At 39.2% G+C, this 13,673-nt stretch overlaps 1 protein-coding gene across 1 annotated transcript in view; it reads left to right on the top strand.

Moving 5' to 3' along the window:
* Positions 1–2,802: 2,802 nt before the first annotated feature.
* Cad89D (cadherin-89D) overlaps positions 2,803–13,673 on the top strand; it is a 45,752-nt gene continuing 34,881 nt past the window's right edge. The window contains exon 1 of the mRNA XM_065482202.1: positions 2,803–2,959. The gene's annotated coding sequence lies outside the window, so the exon portion shown is untranslated. The remainder of the gene's footprint in view (positions 2,960–13,673) is intronic.

Genomic DNA, 13,673 nt, shown 5'->3' with positions numbered 1-13,673 from the left:
TCATCGCTATATTTCGAATGCAGTTAAACCATGCTCGATTGTTTCTCGATCCGCAGAACGCTCACCAGGAATTTCCTGGTCATGCGCTCGCGACATGGACAATGGCGAGCAGATTGTTTGGCGGCTCTAATCTCTGCACTTGTGCATTAATTTACTTTCTTCTTAATCCTTTTGTTCCGTCGGACTAGCCATCGCTGATTTTATAAGGGACTCAGCTGGACGTCGTCTTTCTTGATTTTGTGCAACTCACTTACTGATCGGCGAAATTCTGTGACGAAAGTGAACGCGCCCTGCAAATCTTTTGTTCCTCCCTAAGCAATACTGCTTTTTAGAGCTATTTGTATTTGTAGTTCAATTTAGAATTTGACAATGCATGCCTTTCACTTTATTTGTACGCTAAAACAGGAGTAAAGTTTTAAATTAGACTCCCGTTCCTGTTGGAAATTTTCGTTTCATTCACTCTTTCACGAGAAAATGAGGATTTACACCAGCAAAGTTTCCATTTCCTCTTTTTTTAATCACAAGGATACGTGGCACCGATTCTGCGCTGTTAAAAGTTTTAACCTTTGGACACGAGAGAGACCTAGTCTCCAAATGACCTCATCCAACTAATGCCTATGGTCATATGCACGCAAACGTAATTATCTTCCGCAGGTCAGCGTGACCCAAAGGTCGCGCTCAGATGCAGGTGAGCACCTGAAGGAGGATGCACAATAATGCAATTCTCACGTGTGCACTTGAACCAGAGAGCATTTTTACGCCTACTTGTTCTCGCGATGAAAAGTCAGAAAAATGAGATAGACGGAAGAAAGCAGAAGCATCCGATTTTCTAGCTCGGCATTCTGCGGTTTGCGCGTCGATTTTTATTTTCTGCTAGGTGCACCCGTAAGAAGTGCCTCGAACAAATGCATAAACACAATCGAGGTGATTGAAAAGGAGAAGAAGCAGCGCGCCGATGAGGAGATTGACAATCGGCCTTCATTGTTTGACTCAATGAGGACAATTTCACATTGTATTTGTGCGGTAGCCGCCGGGGGCCCGCCTCTTTGCATCATTTCCACCGCCTCGGGTTTGATATATGTATCAAGAGAAAGTTTAAAATTTTACGTTTTTGATCTAGATCGTGATTTGTAAAACCAAACATTCGTCAACTGCTATAGCATTGCGACAGAATAACATGGAACCGCTACAAGGGGAAAACTCATTTTTTGTCAGTCAGGACCGCCATCGCTCCCGCATTTTATTTGCGAAGCCATCAAAACGTGCCTCAAATTGTAATATGTGTGTAATTTAAGTAAAATAACTTCTGTCTTTTATTATAATTTTTTATTCTTAAGACAAATTTAGTTAATTGCTGTTGTGGTAGCATATTTTTTACAAACCGATCTTTCAAATTAATAGAATTAAAATTTTGACAACACTAATTGATTCTTGGATCTATATACATAGTATTTTTTACTGATCTTGAATTATCATTGTGGAGCTGTTGTAAACCCACATTGTATATTTTACATTATTGTCACCTCTCTGTTTCAGAAGTAATGACAGTTAAACTTAAAGAATTGGAATTGGAATTTGTAAAGTTTAAATAAATTATGTTATAAAATTTATTAACCAATTGGCAACAGTTCAAAATCCATATTTAACATTCCAAATTAATGAATTAAGGATATTTAAATCTGAAAATAAATCAAAATCTTTTTTGATGGGGACCAATTTGTCTTCAAAGCCTCCGTGCTCTTTTGCAGAGCAAGAGGCCCTGGACAATCACAAATAAAGGTTTCATGAAATGAGTTCAAAAATATTCTTGAATTCCTGACATAAAAATAAGAATATAAATAATTCTTGTTTAAATTTAAAAACATATAAATTTCATTTAGTAATATAAAATAAATCGAAAAGCAGTGATTTTCGATCATTTTGAGAGCACATAAATGATATATTATTATGCTTGGTATTGCCCATTTTTATCTTGAAAATCAAGTTATGAACACTCTGACAAATCAGCGAAATCTGCTACCAAATATTTTGCATTCTGTCTTATTCAACTGAAAATTGTTATATCTATAAAATCATTAAAAATATTATTTCTTTATATATTTATTAGAGCTACATAGGTAATTAAAATTGTATCATTAGTGTCAATCAATAATAAATATAACTTGACAGTCAGATTAAGACTGTTATCTCTGTCTAAAGGTATCTTGTATGGTGTATATTTGGTATGTTAGATTTACACCTGTTCTACACCTAATAAGTGAGAATATTTTTATTCTCTGTCATTTTATAAATTAAACATGGTCATAATTTACTGCGACGGTGCTTGTTGGCTTCAGGTCAACGTAATAAAGTTGGAATGTCTCCGATTCTGCGTGAAATCAGAGAAAACACAGAGCGGCGTCATTATGGCATCAGTGGCCACGGCGCACAACCACCTGAGGGCTACTTAACGCTTATCTCATGTTCGTCATTCTGATTGATTGAACTCTGCGAGATCTTGACCGTGGTCATACTGTATAATGCCATTGCTCGCTGGGTCGCGCATCTCTTTTCCTGGGGGAAAAGTGGGTAACCCATAAAGCAAAGCGTCGTCACGATTACGATTTTTCCGCAGCGCCCGTAACAGCGTTAGCTCCGCGGATGCAACCAAGTGCAAGAGCGCAAAAATGCACAAGTCGGCGGTATCGTCGTCATCGTCGGCGGCGAGAACCTAGGGAAAAGAGTAGATTCACTCAGGTGGGGCGGAGATGCTGCGAGAGCGTACCTGGAAGGCGCGCTCAGGTAGCGTGGTTAGTGCTGCGTCAGAAGACGACCTGAGAGCATGTCGGCAGTGCGACTCGACCTGTGTGAAGTGTTTGACTACTTTCTGCACTGAAAACTACCAGTCAGACGCGTGAATCTTTGAAGAACGCCGACGCTGCGCTTGTTCCGGTACAACCTAGATGCCCACATGAATAAGGTATGTTCATCTGCCAAGAGTGTTAAAAATTCCGGTGTTATCTCTGATTGAACCTTTTGTCGATCTACTTGCTCCTGCTTCTCATCAACACAAAAATCGAGGAGAAAATATTTGGCTCGTATACTGATTTATTATTATATCTTGCTAGTTACAAAAGTTTGATTTTTAATTTATTTTCTTCAAAATTTGTCTAGTTTTATCGATAGCTAAATGTTTTTGATGTTTCCTGGTTGAAATTTTTAATTAATGCAGCCAACTCGATTACACGCAAGCTGTTTGATTTTCTGTGTTGCTTTCAAATAGGAACTAATGCTGTTAAATGAAGTAAAATCCTTGTTACCATTTTTTACACTAATAGTCTATATATTAAGGCAAAAAAGAAATTTTTTGAGTGAATAGGCTGCAAATTATATATGTTTTGACGGCTATCGTAGACCTTGACCATGATAATAGTTTTGGTTATATAACCCGAGTTTAATGATTAAATTAGATATTCTACAAACAAATGACCAAATTGACCTTTTGCTGGTGCAAGCAATACTAATCATATTTAACTGTTCTCCTGATCAAAATATTTTATTATTAAAGCTTCAACGTGCTAAATCAAAGTAATTGCCCCTGGCGCGAATTAACTGATAATAAAAGAGTCCTTATTGTGAGCGAATGATATCATTGATTATAATTATTGGTTAGACTGTAATATTAGAATAATTATAATTGTATACCGACACCGACACAACACATTTTACAACTGCAGCTAAACAAGAAAGACGAGCAGAAGCTGTACACAATATGTTTCTTTCAATTCGTAATTACATCGGTTACAAAAGCTGGTTATTAGTGGAGACCAATTATTACGAAGTAATTGAAACAACAAGCAGAAACGGTCAGAAATAAATATAATTCACAAATGTAATTTTTAAGTATACCACCGTTTTGAATTAATTGCAAAAGAAATGGACGCTGACGAGTTTAGCCTTTTTTTAATGTTTCTCTTCGATGATGCAACATAAGCTAACGAGCCGATTTGAAACCAAACCCCCTCACGTGCCTTTCTCCCGGCTGAAGAAAACTTTAGAGCAGATAAGCTGCATGAAATTTCATTTCCCGGCGTGTCTCTTACCGAGTGCATGTATATTAAATCATCAGCAGAGCACACATTACAGAGCTAGAGGAGTAATTTCACCCTCGATGCACCTGCCTGCAGCCGAAGAAGCTTTTAAAATGATCAAATACTTGATGCAGAAGTAATGTTTGCACTTTTGTCCCACTTGGCAGTTTCCGGCTGAAAAATTAATATCAAAGCGCGACGTCCTTGCCCTCGCAATGCGCCCCAGCTATCGCTTTTCCGACCTTGTCTGCTCTCGCTCTCTGTGTGCGACACCGAATTTTCTTTTACTAGAATGCTACCGTGTCGTTTTGTTATAATGACGAAAGACCAGCTAGCACTACTTTGTCTCTATGATCGACCGTGAAAGCAGCAAAGACGAGCAATAAAATCGTCGTGTCTCTCCTCCGAATTGATGCGACGAACTTCCGTTTTATGGAACAGAGCTCTAACAAGTGTATTTTCACTCAAGGTCCGCCCCCGCTCATTCCCTCGCTCCTAGTCGCTATTATGTATCAAGAACGAGATGCATTTCTTTTGTACTTTTCTTCGGCGGCCGCTTGCTTTTCGCAATGTCAAACGGAAAGACTTTTCTCCTCGTTCGCGACACTGTGACTCGGTGTTTGTGTTCTCCGATCTGCTCCTTTGGGCCCGCTCGGTTTTCTTTTTGTCCGAACCCGATCGGGCGTGACTCTCGGGGGAAATGTGTAACAATAAACAATCGCTGCTGTCGCCGGTCCGAATTCGCAATCGTCATTTTGGCACGTCGACGTGCGCCAGCGTATTTATTTGCGCTCGCCCACCGCGTGCTTTGACAACTTTTGCCTCCATCGATCATTTTCCCTGATGAAATTGAACTTTCATTTACTCTGACTTTGTAATTATTTTTGGAAGTATAATTACGCTGCACTTTTCCTTGGAGAATGAAAGCCACTCTCCGTCAAAACTCATCATCGGAAGGCGTAACAGGCTGAGTGAGATTTAGTCCAGGCTCGGATCATCATGTGGGTACTGGTGCTTGGGAAATTTGGTCTATCGGCTTATTTGTCCTAGTTCTTTAGCCAACAGCTGCGGTGACACATCTTCACAAATCTTTTGGCATTCTGAATGCTTATTTTTCAGCACAAAAAGAATTTTTGCTTTCGAAACTCAAGTAATTAATTGACTGCTGACAAAATTATCTAACGCTATTTTTAACTCATTATATTTTACCATCAAAAATTTATAAAACTAAATTTAATTCCCTTTTTGTTCTCCTATAAACATATTTCTGGATTTTGAAAAATAAAATGACTATTTGACTTCTAGAACCGGTTTTTGGCATGAGAACTGGCAGATTTCCTTATTCGAATGCTGACTCGAAACATTCAACCGTATAAGTATTACAGTTTTTATGTAGATGAGATTTGTTAATTATTTTTAGGTACGCGTAATGTTATTTAACGACCCTTTTCCGGCCCTTTCATTTGATAATCGAGCATCAATATTTTACGGGACAGCTTCTATCTACGTCGCAAATTTTAATATTGATCTCCTACATCAATTTCGTCTAGATTAGCCACCTAAGCTGTGTTTGGGCAAGTCAGCAATATATCCGGGAGAGCAAAATTTGTAATTCATTTCGTGAACTTGATCCTTAATAAGGTACAAATGAATGGATGGTCAACGCACCACGGCCCAAAAAGGTCTGAGCTGATATAATATTCATAAATCATTATGACAGTCTGCAAAAGGAGTGGTTAATTAAAGCATATCGGCAGTACCCTTTTCCTTTCATCACATTTTCTTGCGTGGCCTGACTGATTGTGAGCTCACGCACTCTCGAGTGCATCATTTTCTGCTTTTCTACCGTCGCTGCACACACAGATTATTGACTCTTCTCTCGAGCAATCCGGTTTTCTCTTCTGATGCAACTCGCCTCCGCTTCTCTCGGCCTTTGAAAGGCGTGCGACAGGATCGCTTGCATTCAGGAAGGAAGATGCCCACTCGCGGTGTCTGCCTGCTGCCAATGTCTGCTGATTCCAAGCAAAGCAAAAGCCGGCTTTTTCTGCCTCTTGGCTGCCGCGAGAAGCGCGACGCGCGGGCCGGCTCGTCCGCGCGCGGTTCTTGCCCTTTACGCGTCGTCGCCTGCCCGTGAAACAAATTTATTTATCGCGCGCTGCCATTGCCGCTGCTGATTTAATTAGTCATTATTAATATTATTATGCGCCTTGCAAGCAGCCTTTTGAACAGCTCGTGCCTACCGGCCTACCGAAAATTGAGGTGATAATTAATTTAAGCAGCAGATTATCACAGATTGTACGATGATTTATAGTCAGCAAAGGTAACGGTGCGTTGTGAAGTGCAGCTAAAATTAAAATAAATTTATTCAAAAAAATACCTTGGCACGAAATTAAATTTTGTTTCTGATATTGTTATAATTTCTTTGTAGTTCCGGAATTGCTCTTGCTTATTTGTCTGTATATTTTTCATATTAAATAAAAAATGTAGCAGCCAATATTTCAAATCAACGACATTTTGATTTAATTTTAAATCTCATCAAAAGAATCCGATCAAATCACCAAATTGCAGACAAAAGTTTTAAATTATTTTGTGCGAATTTATATTTCCCTAAAATTTAGATTTATTCGCGATCATAATTAAAAATTTTGACCTATGAATCTAAATGAATAGGCTTTTCAGGGTTTTTACCCTGATGATACATAGCGTGAACTGTAAATATTCTCCCACTCTCGCTCTAGCATCCTAAACGCCATATACCATATCGGTTACAATTATTCTATTGTTCGCGACCTATCGTCAGGATAAAAACCCAGACAAGACTCTTGATAATATTTTTTTGTTTTTAAAAGAGTTTTAAAACATCATACAAAAGTAAAAAAAATAAAAACAAACTGTTATGCATGTTTAATTTTTAGTTTCTTGGTAAAAAAATACCATTTTGTCCAAATAAAAATATTTCAAATTCTGGAAAGAATCCCCTTACTGAAATTATTTCCTGAGTCTTTAAATTATTGACTTGTTGGCAAACAAAATGAATGGGATACTGATTTGCTGCTTTGTAAACGTCATATTGCAGTTATTGATTGCAATAAGCGCGGCGGAGAACAGTGCGCGATGGATTAGAGGAAATTTTCCGCCTGGAGACAGGTGAAAGTACATCACCCTAGGAAAGATAGGAAAAAATAAACCTGATTGAGAGAGCGTTGCAAAAGCCGCTGTGCTTGCACTGCAACTGTCAAGAGCCGAGCATGTGTTCCTAGGGCTATCCATATAGTTCTTTCATTATTTGCAGCTTAAAAGACGGGGGGCGAACGGGAGAAAGATGGCAGCGAAAGCAATAATCTTCTGGCTGCAAGTCAAACAAGAGCGAAAAGCAGTGATTTGCTCGTCGCGCGAGTAGCAAAGGGGAAAGAACAAAAGAGCGTGGAGGAAAGAGATTCATTGGTTGCATATATATGTATAGTTGCATGCAAATAATAGGAAAAAATAATCTATTCGCAAACGACCTGATATCTGGCCTTGGAATTTTGTGTCACAAAGTACGGGCTGGCTGATGTGCATGCAGGTTGTACGATATTTTCGCGCAGCTGCAGAGCAGATCAATGATTTGAGCGAGAGAGCCATTATTTAATATATGCTCGCTGCAAGAGAGAGAGAGAGAGAGAGAGAGAGAGAGAGAGAGAGAGAGAGAGAGAGAGAGAGAGAGAGAGAGAGAGAGAGAGAGAGAGAGAGAGAGAGCTTGTAAAACGCCATTGTGCACAAGTCCATCTGTTTAATTTCAATTAGCCGCCGCCGAGCGCAACTAGCTCGGAAAATATGCAGATGGAAAATGTGCAAGGCGTCGCGGCTGCTCACTGAGATATGTGCATAGCATACACGCGGGTGTAGATATAGAGACGCGCCTCATCAGCGCACGTAATACAATTTGTGTCCAGATTGCTTTTTGCCACGCCAGGGAAACGGGATAAACACGAAACATCTATTCTTAGCCGATTTTTTTGTGCAAGATGGGGGTCGTGTTTACGAGTCCATTAAGACGCATCACGAGGGTAAATAGTAAATAAAAAGTTCCCTTTCAAAGTGTGGCGTTTCATGGGGAAAGAGCACTCCTATATATAGCTTCTTCATCTTGTTTCGAAAATATTGTTCTCTTCAGTAAATTATTTTTGATAGAATTTATTTAAGAATTTCAGTGAGTTTGAATTTTGTAGTTTTTAAGAATATTTTTAATATCGTAAGTGAGATAACAAAGACTGACCCATCTCTACTTGTATTTATAGGTAAAAACGTGTGATTTAGCAAACTCAAATATTTTTATAATAATATTTTTAATAACGGAGAAGAAAATTAGGGGTTTCAAGCATGAAGTGTTTAATTTAATATAATGCTATATGACACATATCAAATGCCAAACAAAGCGTAGTCCGTACTGCTGACGAGATGTATTCTAGTTAAAATCTCCACGTCAATAAAAAGATATACGCGAGCTACTCTATTTCCGTGCACTTCTCACACGCTTTACACGCGATACAGAGAAAAATGTGAACCTATTTCTCGCAAAAAGAGGCCTTTTGCCAACAAAAGACGATAACGAGACGCTCTAAACACAACTCATTTTACGGCCGGACCGTGTTCGAATTGAGCAATTTCCACCACGGCCAGCGAGTCGATGCCGAGAAAGAAATTATTAAGAAGGAAACGCTGCGGAGAGTGCATTGTCTCGAGCGCGGATAGCGATCTGCAACACCTGCTCTAGTGCTCGGACCGGCCAAATCACGATATCAGGTGCAGTTAGGACTAACTGTGCGCGATATCGCACACGCGCCGCACATAATCTTGTGCATCATCATTATTTCCGCGCCGGGCGCGCACAAACAAGTGAATAAATCTGCCCAATCGCGACGGGCCGCTGCCCTCGCTCGCAATCATAAGCGGAAAAGAAAATTCATAGCACATTACAGCTCATTTTCACCGGGAGCGGCGAGACAAAGGCGAATGATTTCATGCACGCTCTCCGTCTCGTCTGCTCTCGCGTTGTTGTTGTGCACACAACATGATATTATATACGCGAGCGCGCCATGGCTCTTGGCGTCTGCGGCAATTATTCGCGCGTGCTGTGCATTTGAATAACAATATATACACGTAACATGCACAAAAGAGCCAAGTCGGTGCATCTCTCGCTCATTATTTGTATGCGCATGTGTTACGAGCTGCTTATTGTGTGCTCACTCTCGAGATAATTAATCGTCCCTTTCCTGCACACAAACACACACACACGTGATCTAAATATCAGCCAAGCGGTTCATCTTCATTCGGTGTCCATTGTTAGTCCAATAGTATTGCCATGCAAATTATGGGAAAGTTGAAATTGCGGTCGCAATGTTGTTGTCAAGCGTGAACAAATATGAAATGCCCTTTCCAGCTCTTTGAATTTGATGAGTCTCATCACTAAATTGAAATCTTGTTGCATTTGTTATTTTATTTTTCCAATTTTTCTGTTGGAAAAATATAGGACAATTTTTAAAGATTGGTAGTCCCGATTTTGATTTAGAGGATCTAAAATTGCCTCCTATAAGCCACAAACTAAATTGTTTTCTCTGGCCGTATGGTCTTTGTAATGCAACCGTTTGAAAAAAATATATTAATGTCAATCATTCCGGTGCAATGACACTAAAAACAAATTAAAATAAAATTATTAAATTGTACCAAGCCATGCAAAAAAATAACGCTAGAATTAAAATGTGAGCCGCTTAACGGTCTGTGAAATACCAAATGCTAAAAATATCCTATACCAACAATTAAAATATCAGAGTAGCAAAACTGTTTGGGCTTTAGTGCCGTTTTAGGTCAGCACGTCAATTTTAAAGTTGAAAATATTTTATACTTTTTATAAAAAAAAACGAGTTGACTAAAATGAAAGGAATAGTTGATTTACTGCTGAAAGACAGTAAAGTGATGTTCTTAGAAAAAATTCAAGAGGAAGATTTTAAAAATTATATTGATATTAAAAACTCTTAGAAGGATGTGAAAAAAATAAGGAAAAGATGGTCAGTGGAGGGGAAAATGTCTTAATTTAGTGACGTCGTAGTCGATTCGACTGTCCTGTTACATTTGATGGTAGAGTCCCCATATTTTTTGTATTCTTATTATTATTCTTGCTCTTAGTCATATAGAATAATATGTACAATAAAACACAATAAATTATCAGGTCATACACAGCAAGAAAGGGGAAACAGTACTAGCGAAAAATTGCTAAAACGATCCATCACTGGGGATATCACGCCGCACTGAGCCACAAAACCTTTCAAATTATAATATATTTGTAGATGGACAACTGACTTGATTTTAAAATATGGCATTTATTTCTCATTATCTCCAAATTTGCAGTACCACCAATTCATCAACTACGCATTATCAAATTTTTATCCTTACGCTCCCCTTGTAGCAATTATTGTTTTCCTTCTTTTCACCTTATCATTTTCTAATCTGACAAGGCCTCTTTGATAATTCCTTTTGAAATGAAAAAAGTAATGCCTTAACAAAATAATAGGGCTTGGTGATACGCTGCAGACCTAATTAAACGGGTCGATCTGCAGAGATACAGTTGCAGAAAACGAAGAAGATCTCATTACAAAGCAAAAATCCGCACGTTCAGATGCACCCATACATCCATCTCTCCTATTCAACTTCCGGCGCGCGTTCCATGCTGTGTGGGAGTCGGCATCGACACAATTTCCAACTCGCTATTGTTGCATAATGAATGCTAATTGGCGGGATAATCATAATTAATCAAAATGTCCCGCCGGGTCGCAAGAAGAAACCCGGCGCTTTTGTGAGCAATAAACCATTTTCGCCGAACTAAATATTTCAGGGCACGTGGCCTACTTGCGACGTGCTCCGCCGACCTATATTTCTGCGTCTGAGTGAGTCGATCAAGTAAATTGATGAAAATAATTGAATTATGCTCGCGCTCGCAGCTCGCCGGCGTACAAGTTGCATTTTATTTGTTCAGCTCTTGCAGTGCAATCGGTCGTCGCGATGCGAATTGATTGAAAGCGAGCAAGCGCATTGTACTATATGAAATGCTAATTATCATACTTGGAAGCGTGGACAATCCGCGCAGAACTAATCTGCACTGATTGAAATGCGCCACTTTCCACTGTTGACGTTTGCTGCCTCGCCCTCCGTGCATTTTTATTCACGGAATTAGGAAGAAGCGCATCACATATTTCTGTGCCTCGAGCTGCGACACTAAACCAAAAAAAAATATGGTAGCGGTGACTGTCGCCTTGGTTTTTAAGAGCTGAAACTGATTTATAGAAAATAATTAATAAAACCAGCCAATGCCTTCCTGTTGGAAGAACAGTTCCTGTTTTGGTGCTAATTAGTCTCCGGTGTCGTCTCTCCTAATTTTTTCTCCTATTTTTGCAAACTAAGTGTTGAATGGCTGACTTAACGAGCGCATACCTGTTTGATTGTGAGCAAAATTCCCACGCTCTTGGTTTAAATGCGCGGTGTAGATACCCACGCCGCCGAAATTGGAGCACGAAACTCGGCGAATCGCGTCAGTAGCGTGATCGTCGCTAAAACGCGGGCGTTAAAGACGAATTTTCGCCACGCTGTTTAAATAGGGGCCGTTGTGGTCATCATCTGCATTCCTTGGGGCATCACAACACACTTTCACCCATGGTACCGCGATACAACAGATCCAATTTTAAACTTGTTTGTGAACGTAAACACAATATACGGTTTGATGAACTGCATCAATTATTATTAAACGTGATGTGAATGTTTGGTGCGTGTGAAAGATGCGTCAATTTTGCTATTGTGATTTGAATGTGCTAAAAAGGAATGCATCAGATAGATTTTTATCCGCTTCATTCAACTAGATGAGAATCTTACAAAATTTGATAATTTTTACAATTTTCAAAACCATGCATTATATAACAATATAAAACTATATCATTATATCAAAGGGAGTCCAATTAATTCGAATAAAACCTCTTAATAAATGAACGTTAAAATTATAATTTTACCCAAAAGGAAATGAAAGTAATGTAAATGTAAACCCAGGCTGGTAGTAGCATAATTTTTAAGATATTGTTATATAAATCTCTTTCAATCTTGAGATTTTATCTTCTTCTCAAAATATAGCTCCCTGAAAAATTACCTGTTAAGTAGTGCTTAAATTTAACTGGAAGAATAGTAGATTTATAGCCGTGGTGAAATAGAAAACTGGAAGAACAAGGTATTGAAAAGCACTATCTCCTATAGAATGCATAATGAACTGTAAACACAAAAACTGGTTTCGGACACACACGCGCTCCAACACAATTCGGTCAAGAGATGTCCTGCCTAAAATGTGATTCTAACCACTGCGCGTGTGTTGACCTAAGGTCGCAATCGAGCTTTATCTAAATGACCGGCAATTCGAGCCAGAGAGCCGACCCTCCGATCTCGTAACGCAATTTCAAAGCGATTTAGCTCAATTCCGCCGCAAATCGATCCGCCGTTTTATTTTGCGGCTTCAGAAATAGAGTTTGAATCGAAAGCGAGTGAGAGAGAGAGAATGCGTTTCTGTACTACTTTTTAATAGACAGTTTTGACATGCGGAGTTAGCGTGAGTGCAATTAAAAGTGCAATTTATTAATTCAACTTTTGCTCGGTGGGGAAAGTTGCTGCACTGGATATATGCATCAAACTCGTCAAACGGCAATCACCATGCAAGCAGATATATTTATAAACACACTCAGCCGAGTGCACCCAATAATTGCCCCGTCTGCATAATTGAAGCCTATAAATGGCTTTATCCAGCTGACTGACTACAGCATCTCGCTCCATATTAAAACATGCGCAGCAAAGCTCGTGGGGGGCAGGATGGATCAGAGAATTGAAACAAAGCCTTTAAAACTGCTCAACTGAAAATTATCCGCCAACTTGTGAAAAGATAAAATAAATCATTCTTTTCATTCAAACTGGAGACTAAAAACAACTGATTTAATTTTAGACTCCTACGACATAATTTTTAAGCTACTTGTGTTTCGAGCCATTTGCAAAAGCTCTGAACTAGTTGCAAAAATTTGGTTAAATTTACCGATGATGTTCTTAAAATCAGGGAAATATATCTCCAGCTACATACAGTATTTCTAGTGGACTACATGGTCAAGTGGTTACAATCCGTGCGCCTAATCTCATAACGCTTTATATTTTATCTTTTCCATCCGCCTGCACTCCAGCTTTTCGCCAACATGCTGAATAAAACAGCTGCTGCAAGATAATTTGCGATGATGCGCGCGCGTTGCAGAGTCCGCTTGACTGAAAGTAAAAAGCTCTCTCGTTTTTCCAGCTGGATAGACGCGGGGCATCATCGGAACTGTTCGAGGGAAAAAATTTGCAGCTCGGTCCCGCGAGAACCTGGTGTTTACGTGGTTTGCAATCCCGTGATTAAAATTGCTATTTTGATGATTGTCCAATTTGAATTGGTGATTTTCCACATTTTTCGGGGCTTCTATTGCCAGTGTGAGAAAGCATTCTTGCGGCGGCGAATTCGTAGAATTGCGGTTGCCGAGTCCTCCTAGAAAATTGAAAAATTCCTTACTACCA

Source organism: Cloeon dipterum, chromosome 3 (genome assembly GCF_949628265.1).
Source record: "Cloeon dipterum chromosome 3, ieCloDipt1.1, whole genome shotgun sequence".
Classification (NCBI taxonomy): Eukaryota; Metazoa; Arthropoda; class Insecta; order Ephemeroptera; family Baetidae; genus Cloeon; species Cloeon dipterum.
This window is presented reverse-complemented; position numbering and strand designations above follow the sequence as displayed.